The sequence below is a fragment of the Podarcis raffonei genome, chromosome 1 (genome assembly GCF_027172205.1).
Source record: "Podarcis raffonei isolate rPodRaf1 chromosome 1, rPodRaf1.pri, whole genome shotgun sequence".
NCBI classification, from domain to species: domain Eukaryota; kingdom Metazoa; phylum Chordata; class Lepidosauria; order Squamata; family Lacertidae; genus Podarcis; species Podarcis raffonei.
Window position 1 is genome coordinate 62,667,873 of NC_070602.1, and position 25,610 is coordinate 62,693,482.

The window sequence follows — 25,610 nt, forward strand, 5'->3', positions numbered from 1 at the left end:
GGAAACTATGTATAAGAGGCAGATCTGGGCTTGATGTTCCCCCAAAATGGGGAGAAGCCATGGCTTAATTTTCCTAGAACCTTAGGGATGTAAGCTGATATCTGCAGCACCTAGCAGAGACTTGTGCAGGCCGGAATCTCCACACCTTGGAAATAAGTCTAAAATTGTCTAATATTTAAACTCCTTCCCCACCTTATGTAACATCTTGCCTGATTTTGGGGAGAACTCCAAAACTTATAACTATGTTGTGACATGTTGGAGTGTCCCAATATCCAACTGCAACTTTTGGAGTTGTTTCTTTTACTTTTTAAAAGGAGATGCAGAGAGCTGAATGGACTACTGTAATGCATACTGACCTCAGTGGTACATAACACTAACCCTGGTTAACATGGTTATAAACCATGGTTAAAGCTGAGGGATCTCACAGACAAACATGGCATCTTATGTCACATCACAGTTTCTCTCACTTCCACTTCCACCCCCTCCACCTCTCCACAGCTCCAACTTGCAACCCTAAAGGCCTTTCCAGCATCCTTATACTGACTGTGCCTCCCCATGTTATCAGTGTCGGCAACCTGCTTGCTATTAGCTGGATGGATGAATGTATGTATGTATGGGGCATGGAAAATTCCTCAGCCAGACTTGGCATCTGCCATAGCAGCCCCCTCCCTTTCCCCACTGAGTTAGAAACGAGCCTGAATTTAACTACCTTGCATGCAGGGTACTGGACTGGAAATTTGAAGTGTAACCACAGGTGCTGAAGGAGGGCAATTCTTCCCCAAGCCCTCTCCTCCTTTTCATACATTCTAAAGCTTTCCTCCATACCCCTCTTGAAACATTATTATCTCCCCTGCCCCTCACCTTTCCCCCTTGTATGGGTCTAGCCTACATTTCCTGTAAACTATATACAGTGGTACCTCAGGTTAAGAACTTAATTCGTTCTGAAGGTTCATTCTTAACCTGAAACTGTTCTTAACCTGAAGCACCACTTTAGCTAATGGGGCCTCCTGCTGCCACCGTGCCGCCGTTGTGCGATTTCTGTTCTCATCCTGAAGCAAAGTTCTTAACCCGAGGTACTATTTCTGGGTTAGCGGAGTCTGTAACCTGAAGCGTCTGTAACCCGAGGTACCACTGTAACATGTACTAAGTGGAGCTGCTGTTGAGTGCAAATCAAAGTGCTGGCTATTACCTATGAAGTCTTAGATACCCAAATGACCATCTTCTCTAATGTGAATCTGCCCAGCCTTTAAGATCAGTTGTTGCATCCCTGTTGCACATACCTGAGGCAAGATTAGTGACTATGAGCAAGAGATCATCCTTGGTGGTGGCACCTTAAACGTGCAACTTCTTGCCCTAAGAATTTAGGTCATCCCTCCCCCCCCCAATCCATTTTTCTACTAGCAATTGGAAACATTCCATTTGAAACACTGCTCTTTGTGTTCTTGTGATGATGATTTTGCTGCTGATGGTTTTAGTGTGAACAGCTGCATTTCACTGGTTGGATCACCGTGTTTTTGTTTTCTAATGTTAGATTTTATGTTTGTAAGCCACCTTAAGTTATTCCGCTGAGAGGGAAAGTGGGGCTATAGGTGATGGATTTCTAACATTTTAAGAGAAAGGCAAAACTTCATTAACTAAAATTAAACACTTCCCCCACCCTTCAAAAGAGCCACATTTTAATCTACCTATAACAGGCTCCTAGGATTCTCTCTCTCTTTTTAAAAGCATAAACAAACTTCTCCTTGCTTTCTATTTAACCATCTGTTTGGTTAATGTGATTTCATCCCAAACCAATTTTCTGAGAAGAAAAGGTCAAGAAAATGTCCTGGATTCTTGTTTCTCCTTGTCAGGAAATCTAAATTAATCCCGATTATACAAATGAGAGTGATGTCAATGAACTCAGAGTTTTGACACCAGAGTATTTTTTTCTATTAATACTTTTTAATTGGCTGAGGTCACTTCTAATACTACTAGCAGCATTTTATATTTAATTGTGTTTATGCGTGTTTCCTAGTTACGTATGTCCAACTATTCCTGTCCTCCTCCCGTACTCCCAAATACAAGCAATAGGAAGTTGCTTGAAATCAGCTAGTAGCTCAAGCTACAATTTAAATATAATAGCAGCAATAATCAGAAATGGAGCTATTCAACACAAAATGGAGCTTGTAGACATGGCACGTAATTTAGTTTAACTTGTATGACAACATGGTAGCTATGGGAGGGCACCATATAGATTGTACTTTTTAGCCAACACAGAAATCTCAGCAGAACACACTAGATGGCCCTCTGGGTCCCTTCCAACTCTACAATTCTATGATTCTATGAAATCCATCATTTGCTGCTGCACTCATTGGCCTACATTGCCCAGTGAATTATTATATTATAAAAGTGTTGGTTTCCACTACAAAATGTTAATTTCCCAACCATCACAAAGGGGGAGGGAGAAGCAGAAATAGTGGTCTTTCATGAAAACAATGATTTCCACTGATCTGAATGAACACATTCCTCTTCCTTTCTGTCTTTTTCCATTTAATATGAAGTAAGTCGTGGTTTTCCCAGTAGTGATGTACGGAAGTGAGAGCTGGACCATAAAGAAGGCCGAAGAATCACCGAAGAATTGATGCTTTTGAATTATGGTGCTGGAGGAGACTCTTGAGAGTCCCATGGACTGCAAGGAGATCAAACCTCTCCATTCTTAAGGAAATCAGCCCTGAGTGCTCACTGGAAGGACAGATCCTGAAGCTGAGGCTCCAATACTTTGGCCACCTCATGAGAAGAGAAGACTCCCTGGAAAAGACCCTAATGCAGGGAAAGATGAAGGGCACAAGGAGAAGGGGACGACAGAGGACGAGATGGTTGGACAGTGTTCTCGAAGCTACCAGCGTGAGTTTGACCAATCTGCAGGAGGCAGTGGAAGACAGAAGTGCCTGGCGTGCTCTGGTCCATGGGGTCACGAAGAGTCAGACATGACTAAACAACTAAACAACAACAACAAGTTACCAGTATATTTCTACAGCCACTCCTATTGCAATATCTGCATGCCTTACAGACACACAACACTGTTCCTAGTATCCATCTCATGCAATAAAAGTGTTAACAGGGCCATTATTTTCTGAAGAAGAAGAAAGTAGGAAATATACATTTTTTTTGCAAATAAACTATATTTTCTTCAGTGGCTCCTCTGAAACCGTTTTTCTCCTAGCTTTCAGTAACCAAGCACATCATTCTTCTTTCCAAGAAGTTAATGTTATCAATGCTCTATTCCAAACCCAATCCTAAAAGTGCACCTCCAGAAGTGTGTATCCATCAAATAAAGCCGAACATTTTATAAGTGGTGCCATCACTGATAACAGAAGAGCTTAAGAAGAGCCCTGTTGGATCAGACTGAAGTCCCGTCCATCATCCTGTTCTCACAGAGACCAACCAGATGCCATTGGGAAGCCCACAAGCAGACCCTGAGCCCACCAACACTCTCCCCACTTTTGGTTCCAAGCAACTGGTATTTACAGACATACTGTCCCCAGCAGTGGAGGTTGAACCAAGTAATTGTTGCTCATAGCCCTTGATAGCCTCCCTTATTCTCAATGAATTTATATAACCCTCTTCTAAAGTTATTCTACTTGGTGGCCATCTCTACTTCTTGTGTGAGAGAATTTCATAGCTTAACTATGCACTTTGGCATCTTGGCTCCTTCAAAGATGAGTAATTTGGTGAAGGCCAAGGTTACTTCTTAAGTAATGCATGGAATTTAGTATAATAGGTATTTCCACCCCAGCAGTATCTTTACACTGAATTTCACAGTACAGGCAGGGGCCATTTTAGGCCCGTCCAACTGGCATGTGATCGCTGTTGTGTGGGACCTTTTGGACCTGGAAGAAGGCAGAATGGGGGCAGTGTGTAATAGGGCATGCTTATATGTGTTTTGCCAGTGTGCGGGTGGGCTGGGAGCAGAACCCCCCACGCAAAATTGTCGCTGCCCGTAGTGCTTTATTAGTGGTCAGAAGTGCACTAGTCACTCAATGTCTCTCTCCCTTATAGGCAGCCTGTCTTTATTCCATGCCCAAACCCCAATTGCCTCAGGAAATTCAGATTCTGCATCAACAAAAGCTACATTCCCCTATATATTTTGCACGTTTATCAGACCTATATAGCTTATCACAGTTTGTGTTGTTTATTTTGGCATGCTGATGCTGCAATCCTATACGTACATCCCTGGGAATAAGTGAATTCAGTGGGATGGACTTGTAAGTAGACATGCATATGGATTGTATTGTGACTCCACTGGTCATGGGGAGGGAAATAAAGTACTACACAATACTACACATATGCAGCAAATCTGATGGGCCTGTGCACATCGCTGCTCTTCACAAAGTTTGACTGTGATAATTAACACCTGAAGCAGATATTGCCTGGAATCATGCAATCATCTCCCTTAATCATCTGTCTTAAACCAAACCCTCTTGTGGCTGTACTTGCATGGTGCACTGGTCATTTGTGATCTCTCCTGCCATGAAGTGAGTTGAGTTATTACCTTGCTTCAGTAATTTGTTGGCAACCTGAAGACGCACAGGCTATAATATGTCCAGAGGCTACAGACGACCTGATCCCCATGAAGTCTGAACTGTCATGAGCTAACTTTTTAATAAAGATATATGAATTTAAAAATAAAATAAAATAAAGTATTCTATAGCGTTGGAGCCTTGCCCCAACAACTAGAAACCTTATTCAGCCACCCCTCAGGCTTCTGAGATTTTTGCTGGCATTGCCCACATACCTTCAAGAATATCTTTGCACCCACAGGGCTATAGGCTTGTTTTTCTGAAATGAAAGCTGGGATTATTAGGAAGCTGAATTTTGCCCCCCAAATACCAGATTTGCATTTTCCCCGTGTTGCTGCAGAATCACAGCATACATTCAGTTCTGGCTATCAAGGAGGGAAAACTTCCAAAGGTTCCACCATAGCAAAAATGTGGGGTAGTGATACCCTGAACCACATAGGAGAAATGGATAATATAGAGATAAAGGCCTATCATTAAATATAGCAGCAATGCACACACTGTCAAACCCAGAAAGCACCAGGAATAAGATGGACGCAAGGTTTAGTTTGTTGGGTCCAATGTCATCTTTCCTGATGTTTGAGATCCTTCAGTGGCGACAGAGTTATACCTTGTGCCTATGCACTCACAACTCATAAGAACTGGGAATTAATTTCACCGGTGTTACTGGATTACTCTCATGTGCTCTGGTAGGCATTAAAAAGTTAGTGTCTGAGCAGAGAGCAAAGTATCTGGGTATCTGGTGTCCAGAACCTGAGTGCATTTCTGCCTCTCACTTCATGATTCTCTGGGCTAACAATACCAGAGATCTTGACCACATGTCTTGGTGATAGCTGAAAATGAGAAGAAATAACAGGAGGGGAGATCAACATGCAGACAGAGAGAAAGTGCAGCAACCCCCCCCCTTTGTTAACAAGAGCCCCAACAAGATAGGCTTAGCCACAGAGAGATATGGGGAATCCTGCCATTGGATCTCTATTATTCCATTTCCAATGAGCCTTTCAAGTGATTTTCAACCCAGTTTATCTGCATTGGACTAGACATATTTAAAATATGTGGTTTATTGCTAAATTACTTCAGGATGTTTCATAAGAAGCGGTTCATAGAGTCAGGACTGACTAAATGTGGGAAATCAGGAAACTCTTCCTGCACTGTGGGTCGAAACATGCTGGAAATGACTTCTCCTTCCCTTCCAAGAATTTATTGAGTTTATTGATGAATTATTCATGATATTTCTCCCTTGTTACCCATTAGGCCCGGAACTCCTTCCCAGAACTGTGCCACATCTTCATCTTCCTTCAAATTCCTCAATAACTCATTTTTCCCCACAATGCTTTTGACCAGAGACTTTAACTATTGGTGGGAAACCTGTGAATCTCCCAGTGTTGTTGGACTCCAGCCCCCATCAGCCCAAGCCAGCATGGCCCATAGTCAAGGATGATGGGAGTTGTAGTCCAGAACCTCATTCCACATTAAGAACAAAACATTAAGTATATATAACATGGATCTCTTCTTCCCTCTGCTCTCTTCCTTCCCATCCTCATTCAAATTTGAATTGTAAAGTCTGAGGCTGATGGAGAGATGGGCAGAGTCCTGTCTCAGGACTTAGTGGTTCCTCCCTGCTGGGGACTGGTAAATCTGAAAGTAGGTTGTATGAATAAAAGACTGTTGAGGAAGCCCAGGAGAATTATGGAACTATTTTGTCTTTCACAGTATAAATGTCAGCAGAATGCTAAAAGTTAAATACCCTACTGGGTACCAATCCAAACCACAGTGTTCTCTTCAGCCGCTGTGTATGGCTTGTGGTCAGAGATGAAACTTATATTGAATTACATATGCATAAGGTCTAAGGGGTTCCTTATTAAAATGACTCATTTGTATGCTGTCATTCATTTCATTGAATATGTGAGATGTTGAATCTACCATTAACTGAAAATCCAGACCCTGCTGATACCCATTAGAAGATGGCCAAACGCCAGCTCCATTGGTTCCTGCCCCCTTGAATCCATACTAAAGGTGAGAATTCCTGTGTGGTCCATTGATCTGTAAACTGGCAGATGCATTTGACCCCGTGGCCAAATCTATTGTCTCTTTCCATCATTGTGGCCAGTCATCTTGTTTGACCATTTAATACTGGTATCTAGTAATGGGTAAATTATAAAGTCCCAGGACTCTTTAAGATTTCTCCACAGTGGTTTTTGTTCTGGTTTGTAAAGCAAGACAAAAGCATATTTCTCATTCATACGTTGATAGTGGACTATAACAACAGTAGAACCCCTCAGAGGTATAATAAAACAAAATTATTGCCATATTTTTTTCTTTGATTTTATCTTATTTCCACGACCTACAATCTATTAACTATACAACTGGTGGATTGTAAGACCAAATGAATGCATGAAAGAGTGTGGTTAAAAACAAATCTATCTTTGATATTCTTATATGGGAGGAATCAGAATATTTTATATCTCTAGAAGATTCTGAACATTCCAAAACAGGGCAGGCCCAGATGGGCTCAGTTCCAATTAAAGGAAGCAGAAAATGGCCAGTCAAATGTTCTCTAGCTTTTCTCAACAGGAGCAACCATTAATTTTGAAGTCATCTCTATGATTTAATATGAAATGTCAGATGTGCTGTAGACATTGTCACAAGAAAACGTAGGATCCTCTTGGTTCTGGAAATCAGGTACACCTAGAAAGTTAGTTTTATTCTATTGTCCCCTATATAGCTCCAAGGTCTGCTGCATACTTTCAGCCTGAGCAATCAATCACTGAGTTGATACCTCACATCAAATTTATGGACATCCTCACCTAGTGATTTCACAGAGGTGTTCATCCAGCGTGGGAGGCAAGATAGAACCCTGAGGGGTCACATAGTATCAATGCCATAGAGCTCAGCAATAATTCTTTAGCATCACATTCTAGAATAGGTGATACAAGCAGACTGTAGTGTGGTATCCTCAAACTGGACCTGTTGCCTAGGAGATGGTATGTCATGTCATCTTTCCAGTGTGAGTGAGTGAGTAACAGATCTATCTATCTATCATCTATCATCTCCATTGAAGGCATCTGACACCCATAGAACAGTCTAATTGCTAGACAGAAGCTGTTTCATTTTCATTATTCTTTCCCAAAGATTTTTCTGAAATCTAATCTTTGGAAGAATTGCTACTTACGGTAACATGGAAGCAATCTCCAAGCTTCCTCTCCCGCCCCCTGCGGTCCTATTCAGTAGTGATCACATATCCAACCCACATATGCAACATGCATTACTTTGCTGTGCAATAAAACATGTTTATATCCTGCTATGACTTTACTGGTGCTTACTCTGTTAAAAATTGACTTGCCAAGTGTGTTTTCATTAAGGAAAAGAACTGAAATAGTTAATGAAGGCTGGCTTCCTCCAGCCAATTAAGTGCGACAGTAGTACAGTTTTGGAGGAAGTGATATTAAGATTACAGAAATTTGTGAAACAGACAAAATTGCACATATAGTCCTGTGATTTATAAGCATGTTTCAGGCTACAATCCTTTACTTGCTTACTGGGGGCAGGGAGAGGGAGAATAGTCCCTTTGAACTAAGCAGGACTTACTTCTGAAAAGGCACGCATAGGAGTGCAATGCAGAACAGTGCCACTACTGAGCTTGAGAGAAAGGAGGGATTGACAAATAAACCTGTGGAGCATTCTGAGCACCTATAGGTGAAAACAAGTCATGTGATAAAGTCAGACCCACCCACCACAAGTGATTCTGGGTGAGGTCAGCTTTTTCACTCTGGTATAGATGCAAATTTAGAGAACATTTGCAGCTTTTTCACTCTGAATGGCAGCAGGGCTTCACACAATGCTGAACCTGCTACAGAGCTGCTTTGCTTTTGCCACTGCCTGATCCACCTTGCCTGGCTTAGTATTCTTTGCCCTTGCTTCCTGGATCTTGTCACCACACAGATACAACAAAAATCAGAATGCTAGCTGCAAGTTCCATATTCTGTGAAATCTGATTATCAGAATCAAAACTGGCGTTCACTTTTCAGGCACAGACTCAAGTTTGGCATTGTGAAGATGCTATTATTTACGGAAACCCCATCTTCAGACTCACACCCTTGTTTAGCAACAGGAAAAATCTGCTAATTGAGTTAAATTTGGCAAATGTTTCCATTGTTTTGCATATGTCAATTCAAATTGGGAACCCACGGGTTTTGCATTATTTTCCAGCTCTGTTTGCACAGCCTCTGTTTGCCCTCGAGAGCTGGAACCAAAGTTTTCTTTTTATAGGAGTGCCTAATTTGCATCGCAGAAGCGCTTGCCTCGGTGGTGTTTAGCGTTGCTGTTGCTGAGGGTTGACGTTAAATAGCAAGCTAAGCAAAAATGGCAACAGATGCAACTTTTACTGGCATTCAAGCATCCCTGCAGCTGCTTGAATGGTGTGGGTAAACACCACACACTGCATTAGTGGTGCCTGGTGCCCATTGAGACTGTGGTGGGGCATTAAGGCAGGGAGCCCAATGGTCAGTGTACCCAGCGCCAACAGCAGCTGCAGCCAACTAATTCCACTTTTCTTCACAACTCCTCCCTGCACAGGCAACATTGCCATGAAGGAGGAAAACTGCAGGCTGTACCACCCCTGGACTGGTTGTCTTGTTTAGAAAGTAGGCAAATGGGGGTTGGCTGAGAACAGACTGAGGTTAGCAGAGCAGAGCCCCATTTGCTTCAATGGACCGGCCTCCAGTTAGCTCAATCATTGCTTGAACTCGGCCAATGGATTGCTGGAGAGCAGCTGGTCTTTATTGAAAAGCACCATAAAGCACTGACTCATGAAAATGCAGGCGATTTGATATTTAAAAGCCTTGAAGGCTCATAAATCACCAGAGATTAGATTGCTAAAAATACTGTCTTCTTTAATTTGTGGAGTTTCTGTTCCCCCACCCCCACCCCCTGCTGTTCCTGAATTAGTAGCTCCTTTCCCCTCTCCACCAGGCAACCCTTTGGCAAGACTTATTACATTCTAAAGGTCATAACTTGTTGGTAAAATGGGATCACCTGAGTCATTATCATGCTGCTATCAACCATATCACCATCTCTTACCAGATCCACTTGAGGGCAGAGCAGGGCTCACTTCACATGCCTTATTATGAAGAACCATTAAAAGTCAACATAGTGTTGATTAATGAGTGTATTGTTATATATTTATGGTGCAGGAGGCAAGTGCAGTTCAGATTTCCTGCCTCACTCAGGCCAAAAATCTTTTATGCCACCTTTGCTTGGGTTGGTAGGATTCATGCAATTCTCTGAAATTCAGGGCTTGTGCAAAAGGCCAGCATCACTGGGCACCTGATGAGGCCTGTCTGCTTAGCAGGAGCTTCACTGTTGATCCCTGAACCTCTGACCCATGTTGCTCTACCTTAGAGCCTGCTCTTCTCTTGCTTTTTGACCACGCAAGTGCTCCCAAGAGTGACGAGACAAAGCTGCATCCTCCCCTTGCTTTCCACTCTCCCTCTGGGTGGTTGAAAATGGGCAATGGTGATGGTGAGGATGCCCTAACTGAATGAGGCCATCTTGATCATAGGAGCCCCCCATAAAATATTTGAGGGCCACCCCCAAGTTAATGATCATTGCCATTCAAATTGTGTCCGTGCACCGCATCATGTGATCAGTTATGCAGGGCAGGGCTTACTTGCCCCCCCCAATATTTTATTCAAGTTGGCACCCCTGTCATGAGCTATCCAAAATGTGGAGTTGGCACTATCTAGTTTGTTTATACCTTGGATAATCTTTCCACTCTGATGCATCTGAAAGGTGTGCAAGGCTTCTGTTGCACCAACTGACTTTTGTGTTTACTTCAGAATCAGAGGTAGCTTGTACTCAGGTCCTGTTTGTGGACTTTTCACAGGTGTCTGGCTGGTAAGAACAGGATAATGGACTAGAAAGGCCTTAGATTGTACAGGGCTCTACCTATGTTCTTAAGTGGGGCTACTTCCAACTGTTGATAGCCCCATGGAGCTCCAGATTGTGTCTATTGTGATAAATAGTCCATTGCAATGATAACTGATATGGTAAAAGTTCTTCTGCAGAACTATGCTGTGATGATCATACATGAGCCTTACATTTTCTTGAGTGGTGAGGAATATCACACATATTGCATGACTGCTGTTATTTAAATGGGATGTGTGCTCTTGTAATTAGTTTAAAGTGAATGGCTTTAACCTGAAAGGAGTTTGCTTTATACAGGTGAGGAAAAGAACCAGGTGTATTCAATTAAAGATCTTATTTTTGAAATACTGAAGCTTTTTCTGATGACGTAGTCTGGGATATAGGCTGCTCACATAAAACGTCTTGTAAATGTGTTTGGAATACAGGCCAGCATTAAGAAAGCTGACCTCTTTCAGCTTGTTTCAATTCTTCATTTGAGATTTTAATGTTTGAAGAACAAAGAACTTTGCCAGGCAGTTTGCAAGTTTATGGAGTTCTGCTTTGGGGAAATAATGGAAAACTGGTTTCAAAAAATAATTTCCTTTAGATTCATTCCCATAAAGATCCATGCTTGTCATATCCTGTAACAGGATTCACTAATAGATTTCAGGATCCTTTATTGCCAGGGGAAGGTGAGTTGAATTAATATGACCTATAGTTACTCTAGTTGCTTTGATGCACTTAGTGAGTGGAAATCAATAAGCTACAATTCCCAGAGTTCTCTGGGAGAAAGGATTGGTTGTTAAACCACTCTGGGAATTGTAACTCTGTGAGGGGAATGGGGGGGGGCTCCTAACGATTCTCGGCATCCTTAACAAACTAAACTTCCCAGGGTTCTTTGGGGGAAGCCATGATTCTTTAACATGGAATGATACTGCTTTAAATGTACAGTGGTACCTCAGGTTACAAACTCTTCGAGTTACAGACTCCGCTAAGCCGGAAGTAGTACCTCGGGTTAAGAACTTTACCTCAGGATGAGAACAGAAATCGTGTGGCGGCAGCAAGAGGCCCCATTAGCTAAAGTGGTACCTCAGGTTAAGAACGGTTTCAGGTTAAGAACGGACCTCCGGAATGAATTAAGTTCATAACCAGAGGTACCACTGTTTAGTGCAGATGGGGCCTTAAGAGTGATGTAGGCTGAGGCAGAATGACATTAAGAGTTGATGGTGTGGCTGTGGCATTCCTTGCCGTTTCCTGAGGGTGCTGTTTACAGAGGAAGACAAAGGCCTAAGAAGTGATTGTTAAGAGCTGCATAGCAGCAGTGTCCAGGGAAATGGACGCTTGCAGAGACTTTCTTGTGGGCCACCGTGTCAGCTTGAAGCCGTGACCCTACCATGCTCATTGTCACTCATACTGGACTCTTTTATTTCTCTTTGTCAGCAGTTGCAGCTCAAAGGAAAAAGAACTATGATGCATTAGTTGTTTCTCCCTTAGCTTCCCTCTCAGAGTTCCATACTTTATTTTTTATAAGCAGCATTACCCCTCAGTCCCTACCACAAGCCTTTCTTGCAACAAGGAATCCACCGAAATGAATAGTGAACCTCCTGCGTATTTCAGCAAGGGATAGCATAAGGAAAGTTCCCAGTTGGTAGGATCCTGTACTCAAGTGGTAAGGATCATTAATTGATATGCTGTTTTATGGCTCATGAGAAAAAAATCACAAGTAGCTAATGCTTGTATGAATTACTTATATGATCACTGCTGGTGGTTCTTTTATGTAGCTACATCTCAGTTTTGCTTCTATTGCTATTTGATAGGGTGATATTTACTGCCTTGCTTAAATTCATTTAAAAATACAACCATCAAATTTTTTTTAAAGAAAGTTAAAATAAAAGTTGAATAATACTGTATATCACTAATAAAACCGAGTGGTGTGTAAAAGGAAAAAAAGTTTTAAGATTTAGGAATCAGAGTCCAGGATGGATATGGGTAAACATATGTCTCTGTTATGCGGACACCTCTTGAACCACCCATGCAAGGGCATCCCATCAAGAAAGCTTGTCACCAAAATACAATCTACAGCGTTTCCTCAGAAGATCTTAAGCATGGTTTAGTAGTTAGAGTATTGGACTAGGACTTGGGAGACTAGAGTTCAAATCCCTGCTTAGCCATGAAACTCAATGGGTGAAGCTCACTAAGCCAGTGACAGTTTCTCAGCTTAAGCTACCTCACAGTGTTGTTGTGAGGAAAGAATGGGGAGGAAGAGAACCACATATGCTACCATGTGTTGACTGGAAAGTAGAATAGAGATGCAACAAATGAATAAATACATAAAGACACAGCTTGGTCTGTACTGGGTGAGGCAGTCTGCTAGGTACCTTAGTTCTAAGTTGTTTAAGGCTTTAAATGTCAACCCAAACCCCCTTGAACTTGGCTTGAAAGCTAATAAGAAGCCAGTGCAGATATTTCAACACTGGTGTAGCATGTGCAAAGCTGGATGCACTACTGAGAATCCTAGAAGCTGTGTTTTCAGCTAGCTGCAGCTTCCAAATCGGGCACAAGGATAGTCTCACTTGTGGCACATTACCGTAATCTAGATAAGAGGTTATCTACTGCATGGACCACTATGTCCAGGAACTGTTGTAGATGGCAAAACAACCAAATTTGGTAACATATGCACCATGCTACTGAGGTCATCAAGGCCCATAGTGACAGTGATGGCTCTAGGAGCACCCTCAAACTATGCACCTTCTTCATCAGAGAGAGTAGAACCCCACCCAAAGCTGATACAGACCATTTCCTAAACCTAGGGACTATCCATCTATAAGGTTTCTGCCCCCCTCCCCATTATTTGGTCACAGTTTATTAGCCCTCATCTAACTGTATCCAGGCACCAGTTTAAGATGTTCATGTCCTCTGCTGATTCATATGTTACAGAGAAATAGAACTGGGTGTCATCCACATATGGATGTCACCTTGCCCCATATCATCTTGTGTACACCTTCAGAGGATTTGCATAAATGCTAAGTAGCACTGGGGACAAAACCATGCCCTGTGGCACCCTGAAGATCACTTGCCAGGTGTGGAGGCACTGTCATCTAATACTGTCATCTGGAACCATCCCTGGAAGTAGGAGTGACACCATGACAGAACAGTGATCCAACTTACAACTCATGAGGAAGACACTGTGGTCAATGGTATCAAATGCCACAGAGCAGACTCAGTAGGGTTGCACTTCCTCTGTCTCTCCATCAGGGTGACCAAGGCTGATTCTGTCCCCAAACAAGACCCAAAGTACCGGTACTTGTCTTATTTAGTAGCTGTGAGGTCTCTTAGTCTGTTTAGCAGAGTATATATAACCTTTCACCTCAAATCTGACCACCATCTTTAATTACAATAGGCTGAGAAAGTTCCTAGAAACCTCCCAGTGGTGCAGATGGTAGCAAAATTCAACACACAGTGCTTTATTTGGTATCAAGTAAAGTAAAAGTAGGCTGGGAGCACAGACCATGGTAAGATGCGAAATGAATCTTCTGTGGGGGATACACTCTATAGCCAGGAAAAGCAATGAGGAGCAATGAGGATCTTGGAAAATGTCCAGGTCAGGAGATTAGGGAAACACACAGATCAAGGAATTAAATCACAAAGCAGCTGATAAACTGCAATGCTTGTTGTGTGGGGGTGGGGTGGGGTGAGGATATCACAGGAACTCCAGGTGCATCAGAAAATTGAAGAAAACTATTACACAAGCTGAGAACTTTGAAATCAATAGATGTTTTGTGAACGAAGACCGAATAGAGAGGAGTATACATGACAAGGGTTGTAGCTTGGTGATTGCTATGGCTCAGCAGTGGAAGCCAAAATGTATGCATTGATAGTCCTTCTTCTAGCACTGATCTCCAGGTTATACCAGATCCACATCTATGAGCTATGGGTAAGTTCACACATGCATGTACATCACCTGATTTCTATGTGTTTAGGTAGGTACATATTGCATGTTTGCCACTTGTTATAATAATATCAAATAATGACCTGCATGGGTCAGTGGACCATCATAGTATAAAACACCACAGATGGAACTTTAATCTCTTTCATGTCATCTCAAATGCCATGCTTTTCAGTGAAGGCAATTTACACCTTCATCTGCCAGTCACCAAATGAACAGTGATCAAGTGCAGAGATGTCAAGTGGTGCAAATGTACGTGTGTGTGAAGCCTTAACAACTGACCGGTGAATGTGTGAGAAGAATTGCAGTTGAATTGACACTGTGTGATATGGCCATTATTTATGTGCAATGATTTGGCTGCAGTAGCTCATTTGAGCTGTAGTAGCTCATTGATGCTACAACCATGTACAAGACAAGGATTATTATTCATCCTTGGCCTTATGGACAATGTGGACTAGAAATCCAATTCTAAAAAAGACTTGAAAACCTAAGGGTCAAGCCAACCTGCTTTCTACTCTGTATTCCAGAACAGGATATACAAATAGAGGGGGGTGGGATGAGAAATAGAATGAAAAGAAGATGGAGAACGTGTTGTCATAGAACATTTCCTAAGACAGCTGAGAGGCTTCTTACAAGACAGAACATCTTTGGATTGAACTGAATATATGAGTAATTTGCTATTTGACTCTTCGCGGACACAACAAAATATAAGAACTTCAGTAGATAGGCTGACATTTATTGCCATGACAGAATCCTAGACAGGAACTTGTCAAACAATGAGCTTAAGACAGCATTTTAACTCTGGCATCTTTATAAAGTCAATAACAGCCGCATCAAAGGGCAATCATGACCAATGTGGGCGTCTGCCAATTGTGTTTTGAACTGCTGCAATAAGCTAGCCAATCTATGGGAAGTTTGCTAGGTTTGTTTGTGTGTGTTTTGACACCCACATTTCTCCTTAATTATCTTCATGAGGCTGAGGTAGTTAACGCCAGATCTATAGCGCTTCTTAGATGTCAAAATGCCCACACACCTTATGCAATCCTTGGGTTCCCGGCCCCCTTCCGCATTCTTCTTAGCTGGTCCATCTAATTATCTCTTATCATGCCTGTATATCATGTATTATTCATGAAGTTCAAGGTGTAAATAGCTTCTGATTTAAAAAAGCCATAATACGTCTAATTACCATTGCATGCATTTCTCCCCTTCCCAGTATATATATATGAGAATATGATCAACTTTGGCATTTATGATTGAGAAATGAACAAATACTGTTTATAATGATGTTTACATTTTTAAAAGTCTCCCATGAATTCTAGACCAGTTGACACACATACTGGTGGTTTATTATTGTCTTTTCCTGTTCTGAGCCACGGGGGGGAAAGGACATTAATCCCTACCCCACCCCCCACATGTGATATGGTCAGGGAAACATTTAAGATGGCAAGCTAGTGAAAAAGTTGAGGCTTAATGATTAGGTTACCTAATCATTCTGCCTGAATGTCAGAGTAAATTGGATGCCACATAGGATATAGGTTAAGTACCCAGCTGGAGAAATAGTGCCCTCGATGCACTGCAGAAGGAGAACCAACTTTCTAACTGATCCTGCCTGTTTCAGAAGGAAAGAAAAGGAAGCATGTTTGCTTTGGGACATTGAATTTAGAATAAGACATGCTTTCAGTGCTGGAAAGTTTATACACGTTCTGTATTAAATGGGATGCTGCCTTTTCTTTTAGATACTTTCTTTCTTATTTGTATCTTTTATGCAGTTTTGTGATACAGTAATTTGGAGGTGTATCTCCCCCTGCTTTCATTTTTCATAGAGCATGACCCAGACAAAGTTTAAGCCCCACTGATTTCAGTAATTTAAACAAATGCTTAGTTTTCACATTGAAACTAAGTTGTCCTAACTTTAATTGGATACAAACCAAAAACCCACCAAGCTGCCAAAGTTGTTAAAAATGAAAACGGGGCATGCCTTGTTAAGAATACATAAACAAAAATGCAGGATAAATGCATCCCAAGGGTTAATAATCCACATATCATTTCCCCTGGTATTCCTAATTCCAATATTTCATGCCACCAGCACATTTTACTGTGCTACTGCAGCTGCCTATGACATACTTCAAAACTTTGCAGTGGCCCACACAGGGAATGGACAGTGAAGTGATCACATGACCAAGCCACATCAATGCAACTTCCATCTTGCCACTTAAACAATGGTCATGCAAAATTGGCCCAAAAAGTAATGTTGGGAGGACAAGCATTTCTCCAAAAGGGGGTCAGCATAGAACATCCTGTGTGGCAGGATCAATATGTCCCGTCCTCCGAATCAGAAATTAAAGGCTAGAGGCTGATAAGTCTGTAAGATGGTATACAGACCAGTTCTCAGGGTGGGGGTTTGTGTGCTTGGATTGTTTTTATGTATTATTGCTTGTCACACTTTATATTGACGTCTGCCACCTTGTAAGACATGTTCTAATAGGCATTTATTTATTAAATAAATAAGAGAAGCAGGAAGAATCCAGAACAGTCACTTAAAACAAGGAGGTGTGAGGTTTATTGACCTCCAAGATTCTACAGAAGGAGAACTAGCTGGTTTGGAAGAAGAACAAGGATGAATTCATCATGAGCCCATCTTAACATGCCACCACATTCAAGTTATGCTCTGCATTGAACTACCTCTGACTGCATCCTTCTTGGAACGATTGCCCCTATATAAGGGGCTGCAAAGTGGGAAATCAACGTGAGGGCGTTGAAACGTACCTCTGGTTAAGAACTTAATTCGTTCTGGAGGTCCGTTCTTAACCTGAAACTGTTCTTAACCTGAGGTACCACTTTAGCTAATGGGGCCTCCCGCTGCTGCCGCACTGCCGCCATGCGATTTCTGTTCTCATCCTGAAGCAAAGTTCTTAACCCAAGGTACTATTTCTGGGTTGGCAGAGTCTGTAACCTGAAGCGTCTGTAACCTGAGGTACCACTGTACTGTGTAAAACAGCTACACCCCACTGGCCGTCTGAACAGTATATTAGGGGGAGAGCCAAGAGACTACTGGCACAATATTGTGAGAGGAACAGAAACAGTATTTTTAATCCGTTTACTCTTCTGAATCCTATGAAACAACTACAACTGGCAACTTTTCCGGCAGCATCTGAAGGCCCAAACTTTGAGATCTTTACTCAGCCCTATTGTTGGCAAACCCTCAATTTATTTCAGAGATTTGGCACAGCTTCTTTCACATGTCATATCACTCTGCCAACATCCTGTAAAGAATTTCTTTTGGCACTTCAATATCCTTTGCTTCTTCACAGGGATGTAACTAGGCTTAAATGGTCCCTGCTCCACAGAATGGAAGTGGGCCTCATGGTTGCCAACTCTGTGTGTTTGTGAGGTCTGGAAAACCTGCACGTATTGTTATATGTGATTTGAGGCTGCCCTAAGTCATTTTGCTGCCTGAGGCAGAAGGCAAGATGGTGTCCTGTCCCACTTCATCTGCAGAAACTAACCCAACTGGGAGTTGAATCTTCCTTTGAGAGCATAAGAACATAAGACGGACCTGCTGAATCAGGCCAAAGCATCCAATCTAGTCCAGCATCCTGTTCTAACAGCAGTCAGTCAGATGCCTATAAGAAGGCCACAGGCAGGATCAGAGTGAAACAACCATCCCTCAGAAGCATATTGCTCCCCAACTGTGGAGGTAGAACATAGGCATCAGGACCCTTAAATTGCCCAATGCCCTTTTAAAGCCAACCCAGTTAATAGCCATCCCTGCCTATCATGGGAAGGAATTCTCTGGGATAGCTCAGATAGTACAGCATGAAACTCTTAATCTCAGGTTCATGAGTTCGAGCCCCATGTTGGGCAAAATATCCCTCCATTGTAGGGGATTGGACTAGATGGCCCTTATGGATCCTTCTAACTCTACAATTCTATGATCTTTGATCCACTGTGTGCTGCATGAAGAAGTACTTCCAACACATAGCTTCATCGCCACAAGTTCTAGTGTTATGAGAGAGGGAGAAAAGGCTGTTCTCTAACCACTTTCTCCATACTGTACATGATTTATTTATTTATTAGCCACCTTTTTCTTCCAATGAGCTCAAGGTGTTGTAAACAATTCTTGTCCTCTCCATTTCATCCTCTCAACAACCCCATGAGATAGGTTAGGCTAAGAGCTGGTGACTGGCCCAAGGTCACCCAGTGAGCTTCATGGCTGAGTGGGGATTCAAACCCCGCTCTCCCGGGTCCTAGTCCAACATTCAAACCATTATGCCACACTGGCTCATTGTATACATGACTGTCATGTTGCCTCTTACTCTAAGCCCCAGACGTTTTAACGCTTTCTCGTAGAAGAGTTGCTCCATCCCCTTGAACATGCTAGTTGCTCTTTTCTGAAGATGGTGAACTTGGACTCTGGTCCAAGTCTGCAGCCACCAGGCCAGGTCCCATGACACTCACAGCCTGGACCTCACCTCCAGCATCTCCATGCCACCCTCTGCAACCACCAGCAACATTTGTGGCCTGAGGGAACTGTCACACTCTGCCTAATGGTAGAGGTGGCCCTGCATGTATTTGCTTACTAAACAGAGAGTCAGTCCGCATGCTCCATTCCTCTGGGGAATACTTAATATTTTTAAGTATACACCTGAAAAAGGAAAGTATCCATGCAGAGAAACAAGTGTTTGAAAACAGGGATGCATAAAAGAGCTGAGATTGCATCCAGCTTCTTGCTGGGTTTGTGACAAGTGGCAAGACCAAGTTGGTTGCTATCTAATAGCTAAAATGGCCCAGATATGGATGTTCTTGCATCAGAAAGCTCAGAGTCTCATCCCAGCGCTGACCAAGCTCAGATCTGACTCGCTTTAGCAGCATCACATGAGCCCAGTGATTAGCCCCTCCCTCTCCATTTTCCTCCGAAGAGGTGCCAGCTATCCATATGGCATCTGCTCCAAAGCCATCCCATTGACAGGCTGCCCTGGAATAAACAGGCTCCGGAATGCCCCCACATGACGTCAACGGGACTACTCCAGAGCAAGCGGCTCGAGGATTGCAGCACAAGAATAGAAACAATATGTAAGCAGATGGAAATGTTAGCACTGCCAGGGATGACAGCTCACGAGCATGCATCACACATTGGTGAAATAATGAAAAATGGGTGGGCAGTTGTTATGCTAACTTCATGCTGCCCGTTATGTTTTTCTGACTCCAAAATCTGCTAGAGAACTGAGGGGGAACATGCTTGTTGCTTCTCAAGAGATATTTTCAGCTAAGCAGAGCAGCCAGAGTAAGGATTCTTTCTGGCTTGTGGGTGGAGGACAGACGCTCTCATATATATATATATATATATATATATATATATATATATATATACACACACACACACACACACACATATACATTATATATATATATATATATATATATATATATATATATATATATATATATACACTCTCTCTCTCTCTCTCTCTCTCTCTCTCTCTCATGCACACACTCACTCACTCACTCATCAGAGCCTGTCTTAAGGGAATGTGGCAGATCCAATGAAAAGCGCTCAAAATTTGGGATGCCGTCAGTGGCAAAGGACCAAAAAAGTCACCCTTGTGGGTGAAACAGTCCAAGTCCCCTTGGACTTTAGCTGTGAGAGTAATACGAAGCTCCCTTTAAATGTCAATGCTACGTCCTCCAGTGGGAAATAAATCTCAGTCAATCAAAGCTACAACCTCCAGTGGGAAATAAATCTCAGCCAACCCATGTATTTAATCTTAACAGGGCTCGTGGAGCAGGCTCTGCAAACCACACACATTCATTTTGTTTATCATAGGGTTGAGCTGCACATGTCATTTTCGTCATGTGGCAGGTGCAGCATGAAGTGGCGACTGGCCACAGATAACTCCACCGGCAAAAGAGATCTGGAAGATTGTGGGTCCTTCCAGCTCAGTATGGTCTGCATTGACTGACAGCAGCTCTCCAGGGTTTCAGGCAGGGCACATTTCCAGCCCTACTTAGAGAGGCAGAGGATTGAGCCAGGGGTCTCTTGCATGGAAAGCAGATGCTCTAATACTAAGCTGCAGCCTTTCTTGGCCATTGTATCAGAAATGCAATGGCCAAGATCCAGAGCACCTGTGAAAGCAAATATCGTGACCACAAGAGGGCTTCTTAGCCTTCTTTCCTTAAGCATCAGTATATCCATATCCCACTGAGGAATAGATGGGAGTTTTAAACAGAGGCAAGTTTTTAGAAGAAGCCTGTAATATAGGATAGAAGAAAGAGTTAAACAAGAGAACAATATATACCAGGCTACTGCTATCAATTCATAAAGGGCTAGTTTTCACGTCCCCCTCCATCACTTGATCACTGGGCTGTACCTGCACTCTTTTTCAGTGCTTCTCCTCATGCATAGCCTGAGGCGAGATTGCGCATAGTGACCGTACCCTCTGAGCACTGGGTGAAAGGGGCCTTCTTTACACAGCTCTATTTGCCTTGAACCTGAATGTGCCCAGTTCCCACATTCAGATAAACCTATGCAGGAGTGGGAATATACTGCAGAAGCTTCCTTCAGTCCTTCAACCAAACTCACAGAAGTTGCGAACACGGGGCCAATCCACCTGTTCCATCTACACATGAACAGATGGTCTGAAAGGGCTTCAGATGACTAAAGCATATGTGAACTGCGGGAAACATTATTTGTGGGAGGAGGCTGCTATGGAAGTGCATAGCTCGCCCCGTTTTCTGGCAGACGTACGATCTTCCCCGGCTGAGAAGAGGGGAAACCCATTCTTCCTACTTTCAAACTAGGAGCAGTACATGGTGCTGATTGGTTGGCCTTAAGAAGAAATCAGCGATGTATGTAGGAGGAAAACCAACTACAGCGGGGGAAGGATGACATGTGTGCATGTTTGACGTTCTGTACAAGCATGTGTGAACCAGCCTTTAAACCACAGTGCATGGGTACATACTTGGAAAGTGGCGGAATGTCCTTCATTGGAGGTTTTTAAACAGAGGCTGGATGACCACTTATCGGTCATGCTGTAGTAGGGATTTCCTGAAGCAGCAGTGAGTTGGACCAGATGAGCTTTGAGACCCATTCCTGAACTAGGATTCCCATACTGATAAAATACTGGTAAAATGTATCACAGTGTCCATGTACCAGCTTGGTAATCCAGCTGTCCCTCCTGCAAGCAGAGGAGGATTTTACTGCCCAGGTATGGAAATACAGTAAAAATTATCATTGCCTAGCAGGATGTTATAAATGATTCTCTTCCCATGTGGTGCACTGCTGTGCTATGTGCAGAGTGTGATAAAATACCCCTTGGTACATGGTCTCTATATTTCTCCTAAGAGGCAAATCTAAAGTACTGAAACAGCAAATACTTGCTCCTCCTCATTATGGTTTGTGACGTTGCATTGGCAATGCAATTGAAACATCTTGACTTAAGATTGCATGGGCTAATTGTAAAGGAGTTAGCTGTAAGGAATACTTGCATATCGATAATCAACAAGTTGTGTTCTCAAGTTACTCTGCTTAGGAATTGATTTCTAAAACTACAGCCCATTTCTTCAGAAGTACTGGAGTCAGTAGGATGACTTGTGGATGTGGATGTGAGGGCGATCTGGCTGCGACATCTGCCACCCCATTGAGTAGAACTTGTTTCTGGCCAGAGCCCTAATCACTCACACTCCCAAATAAGTTTCAAAGAATGCAAAGAGGCAAAGAGTTAAACACAGTAAAGGATAACAGCTTACTTTCCTCACAAAATATGAAAAAGTTGGCAGGACCCATCATTCCATTGCTATGCTTGGTTCTACTTACTGTTGGTAAGTAGACATTGCAGACTATGCTTTGTCAACCAGCTGCATCCCATATATTTTGGGCTGCAACTTCCACCCGTCCCAGCTGGCACAGCTGTATGATGTTGGGGCTCGTGTGAGTTATAGTCCAAAACATCTGGAGGGCACCAGGTTGGAGAAGCCTGCTGTAGACACTGAAGCTGTTTGGTTTATCTACACTAGCCTCATGTCCTTGGATGCCTTATTTTAAGGCAAGGATGGCCAAGAGGTGGCACCTTAGAATTACCTGGCCCCTGAAACTGCTTTACGTGGCCCCTGGCCCACCCTGCCAAATTTTGATCATTATGATCAAAAGGCAGCACCCAGTTTTGCTCAAAAAGGGAATTCTTAATGCAAAACCACTCTTTGGTATTCTGTATATAACACGTGCAGCATAATAATGTGCATCTTTCTATGTAGCACTATGCCTGAGCACACAGCTTTGAAGCACTTACTGCTATAGCATTCCAACTTTATGATTGAGTCTGGGCATTGCATGTGCATGGGTGAAAATCCACTTACTGTCCTCGGACTATTTAAAACAGTGCTCCAGGGAACCCTGGATTGTGTGAAAGCTCATTAGAGGTGCCCCAGAGAAGTCAGAAATGATGGGCAAGCATCCCTAGACTACTAACCTTTCCTTGCATTGGACAGGTTCTATGGTGGACTCTTAGGCATAGAACCTATGGCAACAGTGAGATTTAGCTTCAGGCCCATTGCTAGATCCCTGAAAGACTCAGCACACAGGCCCATGTCCACATTTAAAGCACACAGCTTCCCCCAGTTAATCCTGAGAACTATAGCTTGTTAAGGGTGCTGGGAACTGCAGCTCTGTGAGGGGTAAACTCAGGATTCCCATAATTCTTTGTGGGCAGTTTTATATATTTTAAATGTGCGTTAAATGCATGGTGTAGGAAGACCTGGGTTCAAATCCTGATTCAGCCATGAACTCCAAGTTAGGCTTAATTTTAACTGGGCTCATAATGGCTACATCTTACAACCTGTTTTCAAGGGCAGGGTGCTCTATTGCACAGCCTGCAAAGTAACCAGTACATTTTCTTCCCAACTACAATGCCATATACATCTGGAATTAGTGTTAAGAACTAATGGGGGGAGGGGTTTTTCTTCCGGACACACTTGAGTCTCACTACATCTAGGTTTAGAAAGCTATGACTACTGTCTTTGGGCAAATCACTCTCTTCCACCCTCATCTGCAAAGTGGTCATGCTGATGACTTATCTCAGGGGATATATATATATATATATATATGTATGTATGTATATGTCCCCTGAGATATATATATATATGGTGAGGATTCCCACACCTGGACATAGCCAAGGGAGGGCAGGGGGGCAGCTGCCCCCCTAAATCAATAAAAAATACTTAACTAACTGAAGTTCTCTGCTCCAAAAAATAAGCTTGCCCCCCTCAATAAAAATCCTCGTTACGGCCATGCAGGCAAGTGTTCCACAACACCGTAGGCATGCTAGAAATGAACACCTGACACCACCTACCCCAATGTTGGCCTGGCTTTAGCACCAATCCTATTTCTCTACCCAGAAACTCCTTTCTGGACAACTTTGTTCGTGAAACCAGTTTATGTCGCAAGGACCTGCTCAACCAGAAGCCACCGCGGCAGATCTTTAGCTTGGGAAGGATCTCCCCGTCCAACACACACATACACACGTGTTCCCTGAGCTGCACAGCCCTCTCTACGCCATTGCCTCGGTCCATCTGCCCACCAAATGGGTAACTCCGCTCAGATCCCCCTTGGCAACCGAGGCAGGTTCTCCACCCCACCACGCACCGCAACCTGGACGGCTCCTCTCTCCGTTCGCGAAAGTCACAATACTGACTTCCCTCGCTCCTGCGGGCGCCAATTGGAACTCGGAAGAGCAGGGGCTCAAGCGAGAGGCAGGAAGGCGCGCGGCGCCTTTAAGGGCTCCCTCCGCATCCTCCCTCTCTCGCTCTCCGCCAATCTCCGCCCGAGAGCTCTCAGCCCCGCCGATCCGTATTTAAAGGCGCGCCATCTGGGCAGGTGGGAGGTGCGAGTGATGCCGCCGCTGCCTCGGAGTTCCTTTGCAGCACGTTTGGGATTGCATCAGACCGAGCAGAAATCCCCCCTCCAGCGCCTTGGCCGGCCCGCTCCGCCTCCTCCTCCTCCGGAAGGCGAGCTCCAAATCCGAACGAGGCGCTCCTCTCCCCGCAGGCTCCGCTTGGAGCGCCTCTGGGGACCCCGGGGTAGCTTCCTCCTCCTCCTCCTCCTCTCCTCCGGCAGCGGGATCCCACCCGGGTCCCCCGCCCCTACACACCTCGACTTCCGACCCGTGCGTGGGAGGCCACTCTGTATCCTCCCCCCCCCGCCCCAAGCCACACCCTTTTGCGAAATCCTCTCTTCCCTCCCCCTGCCTGCCTGCCTGCCTGCTTGGGATTCTCCCTTCTTCCCTGAGCTACGTGATCGCAATCGCGCCGGAGGAGACACTCGCGGCCCGAGGAGCTGCGCTGGGAAGCGGGTGGGAGGAGGAGGAGGAGGTGGAGGAGGGAAGGCGAAGCCAAGGAAGATCGCCAGGCAGGCAGGCAGGCAGCAGCAGCGCGTTGCAGCCAGCTAAAGCCGGCCGAGCAGCCCCGGGAACAAAGAGCGAGGCCGGCGAGGTGGGATCTCTCTCTCTCCAGGACGCAGCAGAACCTGCGATGGGGAGCGAAAGGGACAGGGGAAAGCAAGGGCCGGATCCAGCACCAACAGTCCAGCACACCCTTGTCAGTTTCAGCTCGGGGCGATGGCCGAGCGTGGCTTTGGGGGAAGGCAGCGGAGCGGCTGTCCCTGGTTTCTCGTGCAGGCTCCCCGCTTCTCTTAAAGCCATCGCGCGCCTCCTTGGTTTGTAACACCTCCTGGCCAGGCTGGCGGTGGGTGAAGAGACAGCTCTTCGCCGGGGGTTTCCTGCCTTTTCCCTTTAAGCCTAGCTCGCCTGCCTCCCTCTGTGCTCTCCGCGGATGAAGATTCCCATTCTCTCCTTGTCCCTACCCGGCTTCTTTCTCCACCCCCACTTCTCTGGGCACCACGCCGGACGGACGGATTTGAGGCTGGATCGGATCTCCGCTCCTAGCTAGGATCCTTGCAATGGGCGGAGGGGGGGTTTCAAGGGAGCGGGGAGACGATGACGACTTAAGAAGGGGAAAGATAGAAATCAGGGATGAGGCGCCCCATCACCGCCGCGTGCATAGCAAGCACCTCTCTCTCTACCTGTGAGCAGCAGCAGCAGCACCCGCTGCTCCAAACTGCTGACTTTCCACAGCTTATTTTTAGCCTGGAGACTAAATATTATTAGCTACATTTCTACGTAGGAAGAATCGAAAGAGGAAAGGGGAGGGGAGAG

General features: G+C 44.1%; 1 protein-coding gene across 3 annotated transcripts in view; it reads right to left on the bottom strand.

Annotated features, from left to right (window-relative positions):
- Nucleotides 1–25,610, bottom strand: part of BDNF (brain derived neurotrophic factor) — a 68,134-nt gene that overhangs the window by 39,940 nt on the left and 2,584 nt on the right. The window lies entirely within an intron of this gene.